At 37.4% G+C, this 16,418-nt stretch overlaps 1 protein-coding gene across 2 annotated transcripts in view; it reads left to right on the forward strand.

The window, feature by feature from the left end:
• Window positions 1-455: 455 nt before the first annotated feature.
• LOC117408764 (interleukin-6 receptor subunit beta-like) overlaps window positions 456-16,418 on the forward strand; it is a 34,579-nt gene continuing 18,616 nt past the window's right edge. Inside the window, exons 1-4 of one of the 2 annotated variants that reach the window (XM_059012770.1) lie at window positions 456-509; window positions 603-649; window positions 15,866-15,990; window positions 16,177-16,242. The gene's annotated coding sequence lies outside the window, so the exon portion shown is untranslated. The remainder of the gene's footprint in view (window positions 510-602; window positions 650-15,865; window positions 15,991-16,176; window positions 16,243-16,418) is intronic. The other variant, XM_059012772.1, reaches the window with a different exon arrangement.

Below are 16,418 nucleotides of genomic sequence, written 5' to 3' on the forward strand. Positions count from 1 at the left end.
TCTCTCTCTCTCTCTCTCTCTCTCTGGATGAAGGCTATATTTGCATCCTGAGCCATTCTAAAAAAAAAAGGGCATAATACCAGAGTTGTGATATATAGAATAATAGATGGGCTTCTATTTCCACAGGGAACCTCTCTACCCTGTGTTACTGTCACCTATACAATACTCAAAAACATACACCTAGCGTTTTTTTGTTTGTTTGTTTGTTTAGAAACACACTAGAACAGTGTTCATAGTTGATTGTTGCATTCTAGGAACAGCACTAGAAACAAGGTCAAAACGTGTCTGTCTCTGTCACTCCTGTTGTTGGCTCAATGTATTTTAAATAAATAAATAAAATAAATAAACGGGGCGGAGAATAACGGGAAATTTCGCGTAGACTTGTGACGGAACGAGCTTGATTGACTGCATCACTAACGAATCAGATTCCGAAGAATGTTTTTTAGGACGGATTTACAATACAATGCGCGACATTCTTGCGCATGATAGGCAGACGCCCATAATTGCTGGTGAGCTTGTTTAGAAAAGTCAATGTTTTTCCGTCGTTTATTTATTTAAGTATAGAATGTAGTTAAATACAAGGTGTTATTTTTTTTTATCAGGAATAGTTTATTTGGTTAATTGAATTTGAAGAACATAGAACGAATTGGTAAGTTAGCAGTCTTCATTTTCAGTACTGTACAATGTACGTAGCACAGACCATGCCACCACCAGACCAGCGCAAAAACTTAGACATGTTATGCTGTGTGTAAGGCTGATATGTTTTGTTTTGTAATTTGTTTTTGAATAACCTCAAGTTAATAACATATTTAAACGTGTACTGTTTGGATTTTGTAATCGATCATATTATTTATCGCGTATTGTTGCAGTTGGTGTTTTAATTCACTTTTAGCCTACCGGAGCCTACAGGAGCGACGGGATTTTTTTTTTTTTTTTTTTTTTTTAAAGGTTATTTTATTTTAACATTTATTTTTTAAAAATCATAAACATTTAACAAAAAATGTCTTCGAATAGATGGAAATTGTGGTGCAGTGTGTCACTGAAATAATGATGTGTACGTCCACTTCGGAGGCTGCACGTTTTTATTTTATGAAGTATCGCAAAACATACTATAAAATATATAATCATATAAACGCATACACATATGCAACACAAATCAGAGTACATTGTAGTTATGTTACAGGAACACTATATTACGCTAGAATGTACAAATATACTGTACTGTAAGGATTTAGAGAATAAGATATCTTGTATGTAGATAACTTACAAATACCGCATTCACGATAAACAAAAAAAACAAACACACACACACACACACACACACACACACAAAACAACTGTGATAATGTGTTGTATAGATTTAAATATACACACTCACGCACATACACAGTCTCTATATTCCCAGATTAATATACAGTTGTTAATTAAAAATGTGTCTGTGGGCAGTTTCATCACAATTTGAAAATGGATTCTAGATACATGAAACAATTTGTGTCACATACAGACAGACAAACAGACCCCACATTCCCCGAGATTATGATACCGTATAACTTGTTCTAAAGAGGGTTCCAGTGCATGCCTGCATAGTATAAACCCTACATGCACACCTGTTCAGGCAGGTAAAGGGTGTGAGTGGGCAGTTCATATTTTAATTTTAACAATATAAACAAATAAGAGCACCGTATGTCAGTGTGGAACACACATTTCTGTAAGTGTAGTGTGCGTGTTTCCAATGACTGCCATTCCAGTCCACGTCTTTAACTATTTCATTGCACAGTACTACAGAACTACACTCATCCACACTGGCTTTGTTTTTTTAAATATTGTAGTTCGGTGATACATTATTGGCTACGATACTGCGATTTATGATTGCAGTGTGTTTGTGTGATTTTTGAACAGTAAAATAGTGTGTGTGTATATATATATATATATATATATATATATATATATATATATATATATATATATATATCTTTGCATGTCCTGGGTTTCAGAGTATCCCTGATTACGTATAAAGTGACTGCTCCTGAATCAATGGCTATTTAAATGGATTTGTTTGATATGAATAAAACAGTTGTGTTGCGGGACAGTCTATTCTAGTGTTTCTCAAATGAGGCCATTAAGATGATTTTGTGCAGCCCCAGCAAACGCCAGCTTGTAAATGATTTTCCGGTTCTGTTGGTAAGGTTTTATAATTGATATGCTTTTATAATTGAGCCCATTTAATTGCTGTTGGTGTGATCTTGGCTTGTGATTCTTCCAGATGCTTTGTTTTATGTACCTTATTTTGGCTTGCCATAATGAAACCATGCTGTGCGGCCACAAAACCGTTTGTTTTTTGAGCCACTGGTCTAGCCTGCGTCTCCTAAAGGCCCACCTGGCACCGGGAGAGAGGCAGCAGGCAGTTGTGGTGTTTAAGAAGTAGAATGACTTCTTGTCAAGTCGCTTCATTTGTACAATAACGGCAGCCACCCCACAGCTGATACACACTGGACGTGACAGACCCATAACAGGCCACTGGCACATCTATATTTATACAATTTGTGGTTTGATACATCAGATTAGGGGTGTATGCATGCAAAAGAAGAGAGTGGTGCAACCCATGCCGCTGGCGGTCTACCTAAATTGCGATTTCGCCAAAATCGGCAAATTGAGGGGTTACCGCAAAATTCACCTCTTTAGGGGCCAATGCATACCGGACAAGTACGGAGTGGGAAAAAACGTGTTTAAATGAACTACTGCGCGACGCAAATTACGTATCTTCCTTCTGTAGATAGGCTTTTATTTATTCCTTCGCCGTCCTGTGTGCATTGTACTTAGCAAAAAAATAATAATAAAGTCCTTAGACAAATAACATTTACAAAAAAATACTCTAAAGCTGTTAACGTTCTTGTTTACTGTTCACATGACAACGATGTTTTAATCACCCTATCAGTGCATCTGTACTGGCTTTTCTGTGACCTGTACTGTATAGTAGAGGGTGCGACAAAGTCAGTGCTGCGTTGTTTTGATTTAGGTTTTCAACATTGGAGGTGAAATACCAGAAATGGACGACAAAGCAAAAAAAAGTATATTTCTTTAGAGAAAATACGATCGATCGCTATTTAGCTTCAGAATCACACATTAAACTACTACAGAGGCTGCTGAACAGAACGTAAAGCAAACAGCTTTCAGAAAACAAACTGTAAAGTCAGCGCAGACTAAAAGTAATCTTGTCGGTTGCAGCCAAGTTAAATCAGTACTACAGGTATGATCAAGCACAGCCACCTCGCTTCAAACAATCTGCTGCTTACTTTTTAAACGCAGTTAGCATTTTATACCTGAATAGGCATGTTTTCTTTGTTTTGACTCGATACTAATAAAATAAATTATTGAATGGTACAAATAACATGACAACAAACCAGATACCTTTGGTTAACCAAGTTTTGTGACTGTTTCTAATCAATTTTCCACATCTGTATAACTTTGCCTTACACTTCCAACCAACTCAGTGGATGTAGAACATGCAGTCTCAGTATGGGCAAGACTCCACACCAGACAGAGAATGTCGGCAGCAACTGCTGGGGGATGTTGCATGCTTGCCTTTAACAAATGACAGCACTCTGTTTTAGTAAAGAAGCACCACTATTTTTAGGCTGTTATAAGACTCTGAAATATTGTCTGCTTAGGTTTATTTAATATTTAAACAGGACCACGAAATCCTAATTTTATTCCATAACCTACCTGCGAAAAATACATAAATACCGCGATTTAAGTAGACCCCTAGTGATAACGTGTCTAAAAGTTGCTCGTCACAGACCTACAAAAATAACGTTATCGTTTTGAAATTTGTTTTAAGGGCTGTCCAACAAAAAAATTGATGCAAGTCATTGACAATAAGGGGTCTAGTAAGCACTTGTCACCCAGCTGACAGGCTGAGGGTGGCACACACAGTGCTTTATCAAAACAGCATCAGATCATTGTCCCCATGCAGTAGAGGCTGATTTAATGGGAAGCCTTTATTTCATGTATATTGTTGCTGTTTTCGCAAGCACAAAATTACATCACAGAATGCCTGAAATACACGGAAACATCAATATGCAAAAACTTCAGAAAAAAAAGAACACATTATTATTGTCAGTTTTTCTCTGTAGACCTGCTGTACACAATTACAATTTTTGCTGTCCTTGCTAATTCAGAAACAAATAATTAGATTTTTTTTTTTTGCATGGAAGTTTTATGTAATACAGAAACTCATTTTAGAGAAGTTGTTGCACAGGGCATTTCGTAAACCGCAACATATACATTTGTGAAGGAAATGGCAATTCAGTCAAGCAAGATCTGCACCTGATTTTGTAAACTTTTCTTAGATTATGTATTTTTTCTTATTGCTAACATGAATAAAATTGTATGGTAGGTAAGAGCAGTCCAAATGTGTAAGAACATGCCCACAGTTACAGAAGTCCAATCTCTGTGCAGAATCAACACTTAATAGTAATGAAATCATTAGCTTAGATACAATGCACAACATTAACTCTAGCAGCATTGCAAAGAAATAGCCTACCAGCCCTAGGGGAAGAATATGCCTATTTCAAGGAATATTGTGGAAACATATTCATACAGTACATATTACACATTTCTCATTTTTATCACAAAATGCTGAGTACGGTAGCAGAACATACCCCTCCAGACAGCACCCCACTCTGTTGGGTTGTGGTAGTAGAGGAGCACCTCTTTGAACAACACTCAGCACAGCTGACAGCTGCATTGTTGAATGACTCTTGGAAAAAATGTCCTCAAATTCTGTGCCTTTGATGTTGCCCCTTTTGTGTATGCACTTTGCAAATGGTTTTGCATGCTACTTCAGTTACCATAATCTGTAGTGCACTCATATCTGACACTGTGGCAGGGCAATGGGCAAAGCCCTGCTGATACATGTATTGTTTGGGATTATGTAGAACTGGTGACTGTATTATTTTGGGGTGTATTTAAAATAATGGTTTATGGCGAGATATTGTTATGATTTAAAATGTATTGTTGTGGGTTTAAAAAAAAAAAAAGAACACATTGTGTTATTGTTTAGCAGCGTGGGTGGGGTAAAGCACCATTCTTCTAAATGCAGGCAGAATTTGTCCATCTCCAGCTACCCCCATGTCTTTATTCATTTAAAAAAAAAAAGACGGCCACATTCTGCTGCCAAACAATGGTCTTTAACCCCATCCATGGTGCCAAACCATAACAAAATGTTGTATTTTGTTTTAAATAAACCCACATCAATACATTTTAAATCATAACAGTACATCCCAACAAACCATTATTTTAAATACACCCCAAAATAATACATTCACCCGTTCTACATAATCCCAAACAATACATTTATCAGCAGGGCTTCACCATGCCCCATTGATTTACACATAGGGCTTTTCTGTCATCATCCATTTTTCCCTTTTGTAGCAGTAATGTTACAAAGCTGCCTTTACCACATTTTCATATTTTGGAGACCATTTCAAGTACCAGTAGTGACTTTGTATTTGCTCGGGTACTGTAGGACCGCTGGGTAAATGTGTCAGCAACCATGACATTGATGTTGAAGGGAATCAGTTTTACTGCTTTTAAATGCTGTATTCCTTCAAATTTACCACCCTCAGTTTTGAGGGGAAAATAAAACATAAAATTACGCTCTTGTATCGTACAAAACTGACACGAAACAGTGTTGTAGATTAACCACGGATCTCGTTTATTGTGCTGCATACTTGTGACAGGCTAGCTGCAGGGATGACGTCAGGCCAGAAAGAATCACACACAGACTGGCAGTACTTGCAGTGAATCTGAGACGCGGCAGCGCTCAGTGTTTTAATAAACAAATAAATAAAAGGTTGAACAAAACACAGGACACGGCACTTTAAGCCAAAATAAATAGACAAACAAAACAGACTAACACTTAAACAAACAGTGGACTAACAGACAAACAAACACGGTGAGTAAGAATAAATAAATAACAATTATTCTTTTAGTATATCAGTTTACCTTTTCTCCTTCACAACCCATTCTCCACTCACCGAACACGCAACCCTGAGTGAGTGCTTTGTGCATCTATATATACTGTTGTGCCGGGATTCAATTAGTAATTAATTATTCACTTGAATCCCAGCACGTGAACTAATTATGTGCAACCCCATGCTCACATATTAAATACTTTAAATGCATGTGAAGTGAAATGCAATCCCTGTGCCTAAATACAGTTATACATTTTAAACACTCGTGCTCATATTGTAGTTGGTGTACCAACTACAATACACCAACATTAAGACACGCAACATACAACATAAAACACAAGTGCACACAGGGGCGGGGCACATTGCCACAGTACTGTATAATACTTAAGATGGCGTCTCTGTCGTACACATACCACCACTCACTTACTGCATCACACATCCCGGCAACAGCAAGCACGACACAACACTCAAACGGCATCAGGCAACATGTAACCCAGCAACCACAACAGCATTGAACTGTGGTATTGCTTGGCACGTCGAAAAATATGGAGGTCTGTCCAAGCTGGTACTGTTTGTCAGAAATGCTGAAATTGTAAACATTTCTCTTGGAATTCCTCAGGAAGCTTGGTTTGTCTTTTCTCGGCAGTCAGTCCCGTTGCTGTTTGTGTACCTGGATAGTCACGTCTTTTGTTGATGCTTTTAATACATGCATCACTATATTGTACTTGAATTTAAGACGCAGGCTATTTTTGAGAAGCAAAAAATGGTTTTTAAAGCGCATCTTAAATTCAAAGGAATACAGTAGTGTCTGTGTTTAGACCTGTCACTGTTTAATTCCAGGGACCTCAATGGGACAAAATGCCCTGTTTGCAGAAGAAGACATGTTTAATTACAACCAGTTGGTTTGAAACATATTTTACACTAACTACACTAGGAAAGTGGAAACGGTAGTGCTGATGAGAAATTACTTACGAGATTTGGACTGGTAGCTTTCTTTTCTTGAAACTTTGTACGCTTTCCTGCGGTTCGTTGATATAGTTTTTTTTGTACAAAACCACAGTACAGTATGTAACCAAACCACATAGACACTTCATTAGTGGAATCTTTATAGCCAGCATAAAACCAAAAAACTCCTTAGGTACAGTACAGTATGTGAATACTACACTGCTTATTTACACATGGATGTACAGTGCCTTGCGTAAGTATTCACCCCCCTTGGACTTTTCCACATTTTGTAGTGTTACAACCTGGAATTAAAATTGATTTAATTGGGATTTTTACCATTTGATTTACACAACATACTTAACACTTTGAAGGTGCAAAATATTTTTTTATTGTGACACAAAAGTTAATTAAACAAAAAAAAGACATTTGTTGGTTGCATAAATATTCACCCCCCTGAGTCAATACTTGGTAGAAGCACCTTTGGCAGCAATTACAGCTGTGAGTCTTTTTGGGTAAGTCTCTACCAGCTTTGCACATCTGGATCCTGCAATTTTTGCCCATTCTTCTTGGCAAAATTGCTCAAGCTCTGTCAAGTTGGATGGGGACCGGTTGGTGAACAGCAAGTCTTGCCACAGATTCTCAATCGGATTGAGGTCTGGGTTTTGACTGGGCCATTCTAAGACATTCAGGTTCTTGTTTTTAAACCACTCCAGTGTAGATTTGGCTGTGTGTTTAGGGTCATTGTCCTGCTGGAAGGTGAACCTCTGCCCCAGTACCAGGTCTCTTGCAGACTGAAACAGGTTTTCCTTTAGAATTTCCCTATATTTGGCTCCATCCGTCTTGCCCTCAATCCTAACCAATTTCCCAGTCCCTGACGATGAAAAGCATCCCCATAACATGATGCTGCCACCACCATACTTCACCGTGGGGATGGTGTTCTCAGGGTGATGAGCAGTGTTGGCTTTGCGCCACACATAGGGTTTTGCGCTAAGGCCAAAAAGTTCAATTTTGGTCTCATCAGACCAGAGAACCTTTTTCCACATGTTTGCTGTGTCTCCCACATGCCTTTTGGCAAAATCCAAACAGGATTTGATATGGGTTTTTCTCAGCAATGGCTTTCTTCTCGCCACTCTTCCATAAAGCCCAGCTTTGTGGAGCGTCCGGGTTATATGGTGTCTCCCATCTCAGCTGTGGATCTCTCCAGCTCCTTCAGAGTTACCATTGGCCTCTTGGTTGCTTCTCTGACTAATGCCCTCCTTACCTGGTCACTGAGTTTTGGTGGACGGCCTTATCTAGGCAGAGTCGCGGTTGTGCCATATTCTTTCCATGTTTTAATAATGGATTTAACGGTGCTCCGGGGGATGTTCAAAGTTTGGGATATTTTTTTATAACCCAACCCTGATTGGTGCTTCTCCAGAACTTTATCCTGGACTTGTTTTGATAGCTCCTTGGTCTTCATGATGCTGTTTGTTTAGATATGCTCTCTAACAAACTCTGGGGCCTTCCAGAAACAGGTGTATTTAATCTGAGATCATGTGACACTTTAATTGCACACATGTGGACTCCATTCAACTAATTATGTGACTTCTGAAGGCAATTGGTTGCACCAGAGCTTATTTAGGGATGTCACAGCAAAGGGGGTGAATACTTATGCAATCAAGACTTTTCAGTTTTTTATTTGTAAATAATTGTGAAAAATATGTAGATTTTTTTCCCCACTTCGACATTATGGACTATTTTGTGTAGATCAGTGGCAAAAAATCCTAATTAAATTCATTTTAATTCCAGGTTGTAACACTACAAAATGTGGAAAAGTCCAAGGGGGGTGAATACTTATGCAAGGCACTGTATATGTTCAGTGAATAATGGTGATAATCTGCTCTAAGAGAACAATGTTAATTTTGATAATTGTACATACTAAGATAGCAAATGATTTGGTTCTTAAACCTCATCAAATAAACTATGTTTATATTTCTGAACATCTGAATCTGTGGCCACTGAACCTCTGAATTCTAAGTTAACAGGTGTGAGGAAAATATAGACTTAAAGTGAACAAGTACTGTACGTCAGTAGCATACACACCCAAAGGCTGTAAATTCAAAGAGCTACAGTGGTAGCATCATGAACAAGCAAACAGTACTGCACCATGAATACTTCAGTACAGTACTTGTCTATGTTTTCCTCACACATGTTAGTTAGAATTTAGAGGTTAGCCACAGATTCTGACGGCAGGTAAACATGTCCCAGGTGTGAAGATAACAGGAAGACCATTTGCTTTAACTGTTCTACTAATGCAGTGAAGTGTGTATCTGGTGCATTTCTTTGCTGTACAGTACCTAGATGAAAGATCAACATTATGTAAGCTATGGAATTAACATTTTTCTTGATCCAAATAGTTTTTGTTTTTATTAGTTTAACATTAAAATGCATTTAAATAACTGTGCATTGTCCTGTACAACCTCTGTTAGTGTGTGTATGTGTGGCATCACTGCTTGTGTAGTTTGTGAGTGAAATAATGAAGGTTTGATGCAGATCTAGAAGATTTGCTGCTTCTTTCTTTCTTCTTTCTTCCTTTATTTATTTATTTATTTTTTTATTTTTTTAAATGCCACACAAATACAAAACATCACATCACCATTTAGGTCACTGATTTTTTTTTTTACAATTAGGCTGAAATGAACAAAGATTTCTATTTTCATTTTAGGGGATCATACATTTGCAAGTATATTCTAAAGAACTACAGTAATGTCCTATTTTTTACAGCATGCGGTTCTGTGTGGTTTGACTAATTTTCGGACTGATATTTAATTCTTTGAGATTTGTATTAAAAACAGTGTACATTTTTATTCTTAAAAGATGGCTTCAAATGACCCCTTTATTGTCTTGATAATGATCTGTCTAGTGTCACTGGTACTTTGTAAAGGCAGAATTAAATAAATGGGGGGTAAACGGCAGTTTATTATCATTAGCTACAGTAGGTATTATTATTATTTATTATTATTTATTTCTTAGCAGAATTAACCCACTCGAACGTCTAGACTCTAGTGTCTCTTCGCACTATATGTGTGTGGTATTTAGTGATGTGCATGTACTGTAAAAAGCACCCTTTATGAATCACTCTTAGGGGAAAAAGGGTTGCGATTTAGAGGCAAGTCCAGAGGTCACGCTAGCTTTTCTGTTCATGCGTTCCTGAAACGCACATGCAAAAATGAAATGCGAGTTAAAAGTAGGATCGGGGATGAACAATTCACGTAATTTGTCAGCTCTGTTTGAAGTAAAATTAAAGGAACCAGAATTAGACTCAGGCAAGATATGAAGGGAAAAGCAAAGATTGTTTTGTAATTAACAGCTTTTTCAGAGTTTAATTATGAAACAGAATCAGCTGAATTTGTTTAAAGGGTCGTCACCTGATTAAAAATAAAACCCCCAAACTTCAAGCCCTACTTGTGTGTGTGTGTGTGTGTGTGTGTGTGTGTCCAAAATACTTCTTATTTCTTAACAATATGGACTTCTGTTAATATGGGGCATAACACATTATTTTACAATAAAATACAGTTTATGGTGGGATACTACCATATTAATTTCCACTGTTAATTGCGCTGCTGGGAACTGTAACTGAACTATTTTAATAGTAATTTGGGACCAGGGGTCACAAATGGAGATTAGATAAAGGGGCATTCAGAACAGAAAATAGAAGGCACTTTTTTACACAAAGAATTGTGAGGGTCTGGAACCAACTCCCCAGTAATGTTGTTAAAGCTGACACCCTGGGATCCTTCAAAAAGCTGCTTGACGAGTGGGATCAATCAGCTACTAACAACCAAACGAGCAAGATGGGCCGAATGGCCTCCTCTCGTTTGTAAACTTTCTTATGTTCTTAATAGTATGTTTACGCGTCATGCCCGACTAAACATGAAACGGTACTTTAGTGTGGACGCTTTGAGCTGGGTTAATTAAAATGTTTTTGAGTACGGTTCTCGAGATCAGCTATGTAGTGTGGACAGGGTTGAAAAGTAAATATCCTTAATATTGCTGCGTAAGCCAAATATGAGTCTTACTGCTGCCACCTACAGGACTGGAGTGTACCATAATCATGCCTGTTATATTGCAGAACAGTTTTTTTAAAACAAGCAAGTATATTACGATAATTTTGCTGCAGTGTAATAATTACCACGAATATGCATGTCTGCGTCCCTTTCCCATTATGTGCGTCCCGTGAACGCAAGACAAAGTATTATTCCGTCCAATGGATACATTTTGCGTTAACGCACCTCTGTAAGTCATAGGTGGGGATGGAAACAACCTCCGATTGCATAGCAGTTTGAGCCAATCCTGGTTTAATAAGTCACACCTGAGGAAGTTGTTACCTGTACACTGTGGCTAATCAATCTTGTATTAAATCCTGGAATGGGTGAAACTGCTGTATTATGCAGTGGGAATTTTCATCCCTGGTCCTGGGTATTTGGATCCACAGCAGTTTAGGCCATTTATTGTCTCAGTGCCAAGTCATGAATGATGCATTTGAATTCTGATTGGTTGGGCTCATGTAGGCTTATCTTAGAGCTGGCCACTTAAATGTCATTGTACTTTGCTTGTACATTGCTGGGCTTAAGAAGTTATTCAGCGTTATTGTGAATTGAACTGTCGGTCATGAATTGGCCATCCCTCTGTATGACAGTGTTTTCGGAACAGACCATTGCTGTAAGATACAGCTTGCATGAATGCGCTCCAGTCGCTTGGTTCTCAGATTTGAGCTCATGTCAGAGGGCTTACACAGGCTGTATAGACATGATTTCTGGCTTTTGGTTGATTACACTTAAGGCTTGGGAAGTGTATCCTGGATTGTTTGCTGCTTTCCATTTACATTTTACATTATTAGACAAACTCCCATGTGAGAAGTCACTTGATTTTATAATATCTTTAAAAAAAAACTTTGTTGACACTGATACAGTGCTTGTATTTTCTGTACTCGCTGTACACTTTTTTATTTGTTTTTTCCTCAGAACTGTGGTTGTATTAGGTCTTCCTCTGTTGTCTATTGATGAGACTAAACTGCATATAGACAAAATAACCGTAATTGAGAATTGGGTGCCCTCTTTATGAGCTTCTACACTACTGTATTCCCCTTCTCTGGGTATTTTTGTATTATTTTTTTATGTTAAGAGTTACAGATTTCTGATTTATTGTGTTAGTCACACATCTGTGGGAACGGCTTATTACACATACTGAAGAGCCTACATTTCACACGTATTGGAGGACGCCTTACTGTTGTGGTCAGAATGGTACATGCAGATTTGAAGTTTAGTTTATTTGAAATGTATGCTTTTTAAAGTTCACTTACAGCCATATTAATAATAAAATGCATAGTACTTACATTTTATAATATTTTTCATTGTTCTGTAATTAAAATTTGATTTCAGTGTAACTGCAACTTCAATAAAAGCTGAGCTTTGGTAGTTGAAACAATACCGCCATTGATACGTGTTTCATAACAACTTTTAAAATGCCTGACATACTTGCATCTGACTTATCCCAACAGCCTGTAGCCCCTTCATTAACACTGGTAACGGTAGCAAACAACAGAGAGGCTGCAGGTTGACAGACTGAGCTCAATGTCTGATCTAAAAAGACAGTTGCAAAGAGACCGTTAACAGGTTTCGAAATTAATCTGCATCGACAATGAAAGTAAAAACCACCAGGTAAAATAATACCTGAATGAAATGACATTGCACATAATGGAACATATGATCAAACCCCCAAAAACGCCTTGGGGCAAGACTATCAATTTGTAATGTAGATTGTACTTTTGGATTGAATCAAACAGGAAACCATAACAGGAAGTTGATTGAAGCATCACAAATGCAGCTGGGCTGATAGTTATGGCATTTTTTTTCTTTCCTGTAAATAGTGTATAAATGTTGGTAGAGGCAAGTTATTTGACAAGTAAATTAAAAAAAAAATGTGCGCGGTTTACCTCATTTATGAAGTATTATGGCAATAGAGCAGATTCAGACAAACTAAACTTCTGTACATGTACTAAATGCCAGTAAAGAATGGCTTCTTTGGTGCTGCATGGCCAAACCTGTGCTGAATTTGGTCCACAAATTGAGCTGGGTTGACACTATATGGACGCCATTTGCCTTGTAGCCCCTCCATGATCTGTGGTGGCAGCCCTATAATTAAGGCCCTGCGTAAACCACGGGCTGCGCAGAAATTGTGAAATTAACCCAATACCACAATTTTTTACAATATTCGCCACGTACATGGTGTTGTGCAGTGTTTATGTCATGTGACTATATGCAGTCTTAAAATACTACACACTGTAAACAAGAAAATGGATGTCTCTAAAAAGGCTAAAAATGTGTCTGCACCAGATCACGTAAAGCAGTATCCAGGCTGGAGTTTTACATAGTGCTGGAGGTAAGCTCTTCTGTACGTCCTGCAACGTTATTCACAGAGAGAAAGGCGCAAACCCAGAGCAGTAATGCGACTGATTTACTTGCAAATAAACAAAAAACGATGACTTCAGTGTTTCAATAGTCCACTAAAAACCGTGAAGCACAAAACACATTAACTTTTGACCTGACAGAGGCATTTGTTTGCACAAATATCCCTCTTGAAAAATTGGACAACCAAAAGTTACCTAAATGAGTGTAGCAAATGGTGGAGTGAAGACTGAATATTGATTTTCTTTATTTGCGATTTCACTTATATTTACCAATATATTTGCACAAATAAATGAAAAAAACATACCCATTTGTTTGAACCAGTCTCTTGGTGCTGGACTTCACAATTAAAACCTAAACTACGTGGGCCTTTTGGTTTTCTCCAGTTTACTGTAATGCTGTTCCTTAAGATGGGAGTTTCCAAACTAATCACAGGTGGCTCCAGTATAACTAAGGTTAGGCTAATGGTAAGTATAAACTTGATATTGAGAAATTGCTGGTATCGTTAAAAAAATAAGCACAAGACAGAGGTCAGATAACTTAACTCCTCAAAAGCACAGGTTTATTTTTCTTTTCTTAATAGTCCCGAACATTTTTTAAATAAAAAACAAGGATGACATACATATAAAGAGAAAAAAACATTTGTATTTATTTAGTAAATCGATTTTTATTTTGTATTAACTTGTTAGGGTTTTAAACCCCTATTTATACTCTGGACATTGTCTGAGAAGGAAAGGAGCAATTGCTGAACAGTCTGTACGGTGGAGTCTGAACTGCTTGTTACTGGAGCATCATTTGAGCCGACAGGGAGTGGATTGGCTGGTGCGTTCGTGACAGGAACAGGATTCACTGCTTGATTGGTTGGTTTTGAGTCTTGTTTGGAGGATCCAGCCGAGGATAGTATTGTAGACCAATTGTGTTTTTGGCGAACATTTGCTTTCCAATAGTTGCGAATTGAGCTTTCATTATGGTGTCCTGTTACAAATAAGATTTCTTTTGTCTCCAGACCAGGTCAGATAGAAGTTGAACAGCTGTTTCTCTCACACAGTGTTTTGTGTACCTTTTTGGTGAGACTGGCTTTTTGACTGAGTAGCCATTAAGTTTAGCTGTAAGCAGGAATGTAATTTTTAAAAAGCCAGTATACAAGCGGATTGATTTTACATTTGATTCACAGTTGGTGCTGAGAGGTTCCAGCGGGCATCTACTGTCTATTAGAGCCCACTAGAGCTGGAAGCTGATTGGCTGACTGTACTGAATCATCACAAGCCACAAACTTTAGGTCATCTATGGTGTGTCTGTTCCTTGTAAAGTTCTGAACTATTGGTTCATTTACTTTTCTATTTCTTATATTTGATAGGTAGTTCTGTATTCTTTTATATGATGTACCTGTCTCCTACATATTTTATTTATTACATTTTATGCAAAATATACCGTATACAAAGTTGCTATCCTTGCATGATGGATTTTTTTAAGACCTGAATATTTATTTTCTTTATTTGCAATTTCACTTTTATCTTTACCAGTATATCTGCACACTTTACACGTGCTTTTACATGATTCAATGTCCCTTCATGTATCTATGATCTCTTGTGGACTAAAATGTCAGCCAAATTTGCATCCCTTCTAAAAGCTACGATCGGTGCTTTCATTTTTTTCTGAATTATGAAGTATACGTAAATGCTTCCAAACTATTTTTGAAATGTTGGGTAGTAATTTAGAATATGGTATTATGAATGGTACTCTCTTAACCCTCTCTTCTCTTTTCTTATAATCAAGTAGTTCATTCCTGTTGAGTTTGTCAACATTTCTTGGTTCTGTCTCAATAATTTGTTCTTTATATCCTCTTAATTCCTTTCTCTTTTTTTGTAGTCATTTTCATCAGAACAGATATTTTTATTAATATATTAATATATTATTATTATCTTGGATTTCGTTAGTTAAAGTGGAGAATGAACAAATAAAGTCTAGCATTAGAAGTGCTGTATAGTGTAGCTGATGAATTCTTCTTTTAATGCTGTGGTTGGCAGTCACTGGGTTTCAGTGAACAGTAATCCGCACCACAGAGCCAGCACATGGTTAGATGTTTTTTTAACAATTGTCTTTTGAGGCATTCCTCAAGAATAAATTGTGGTGAAGATTGCTATCTGGGCACTAGACTGAGGTTTGCTTCAAGGTAATTCCACTTCATTAAAGACTAATGCATTTAGAACATTATTATAGTTTGTATACAAACCAGAGGTACAAACTCAATTATAAAAACAGGAACAACCATTTGGAAAGTAATACATTCTACCAGAAATGTACACATTTATTATACATGAAGAAATAATGTGGGTGTGGTAATAATAATAATAATAATAATAATAATAATAATGTATTTATATAGCGCCTTTCATAGTGGACCACCATCACAAAGCGCTTTACAGTGGTAGGCTGTGAACTGTGCATTATATGCAGAGTCACTTACAATAGGACACTGATTTAACATCTCATCCACAGGATGGAAGCACAAGGAGGTTAAGTGACTTGCTCAGGTCACACAGAGACAGAGGTGGGATTTGAACCGGTGACCTTCTGGTTAAAAAGCCCTGGACTTTAACCACTGGACCACACTGCTTCCTGTGGTAAATTAAACATCTGTGCTTATTGTTTATTTGTATTTGCTGTGTGTTTAATGGGGTCAAGTCAAAAGTAATTTTGATGACATTAAAAGTAATATATTATACTTGACCTGTTTACCATTCTTGTTTGTATGCAAACTTGTAACCCTGTTTGGATCTAATGTGTATGCTGTGTTGTTATTTTTTCAGGTGTTCCTTGTTATCACAGTAGGTAGGGTGATTGATGTAGATTTCGCTCATGCTGTTCTTGACCAGGTGAGTTTTTTTGTATTATTCTGCAAGTGGAACAGAATGTTTATTCATAACATGGAGCTTGGTACACAGGACTGCAATGCATTTGCTGGGTTGTGCAATACTGGAAAGCCCTGCTGAAAATAGTGCACAGCCTAGAGTGAACACATAATGTACTTGCCAGTACAGCACTAGAAAAA

The sequence above is a fragment of the Acipenser ruthenus genome, chromosome 1 (genome assembly GCF_902713425.1).
Source record: "Acipenser ruthenus chromosome 1, fAciRut3.2 maternal haplotype, whole genome shotgun sequence".
Classification (NCBI taxonomy): Eukaryota; Metazoa; Chordata; class Actinopteri; order Acipenseriformes; family Acipenseridae; genus Acipenser; species Acipenser ruthenus.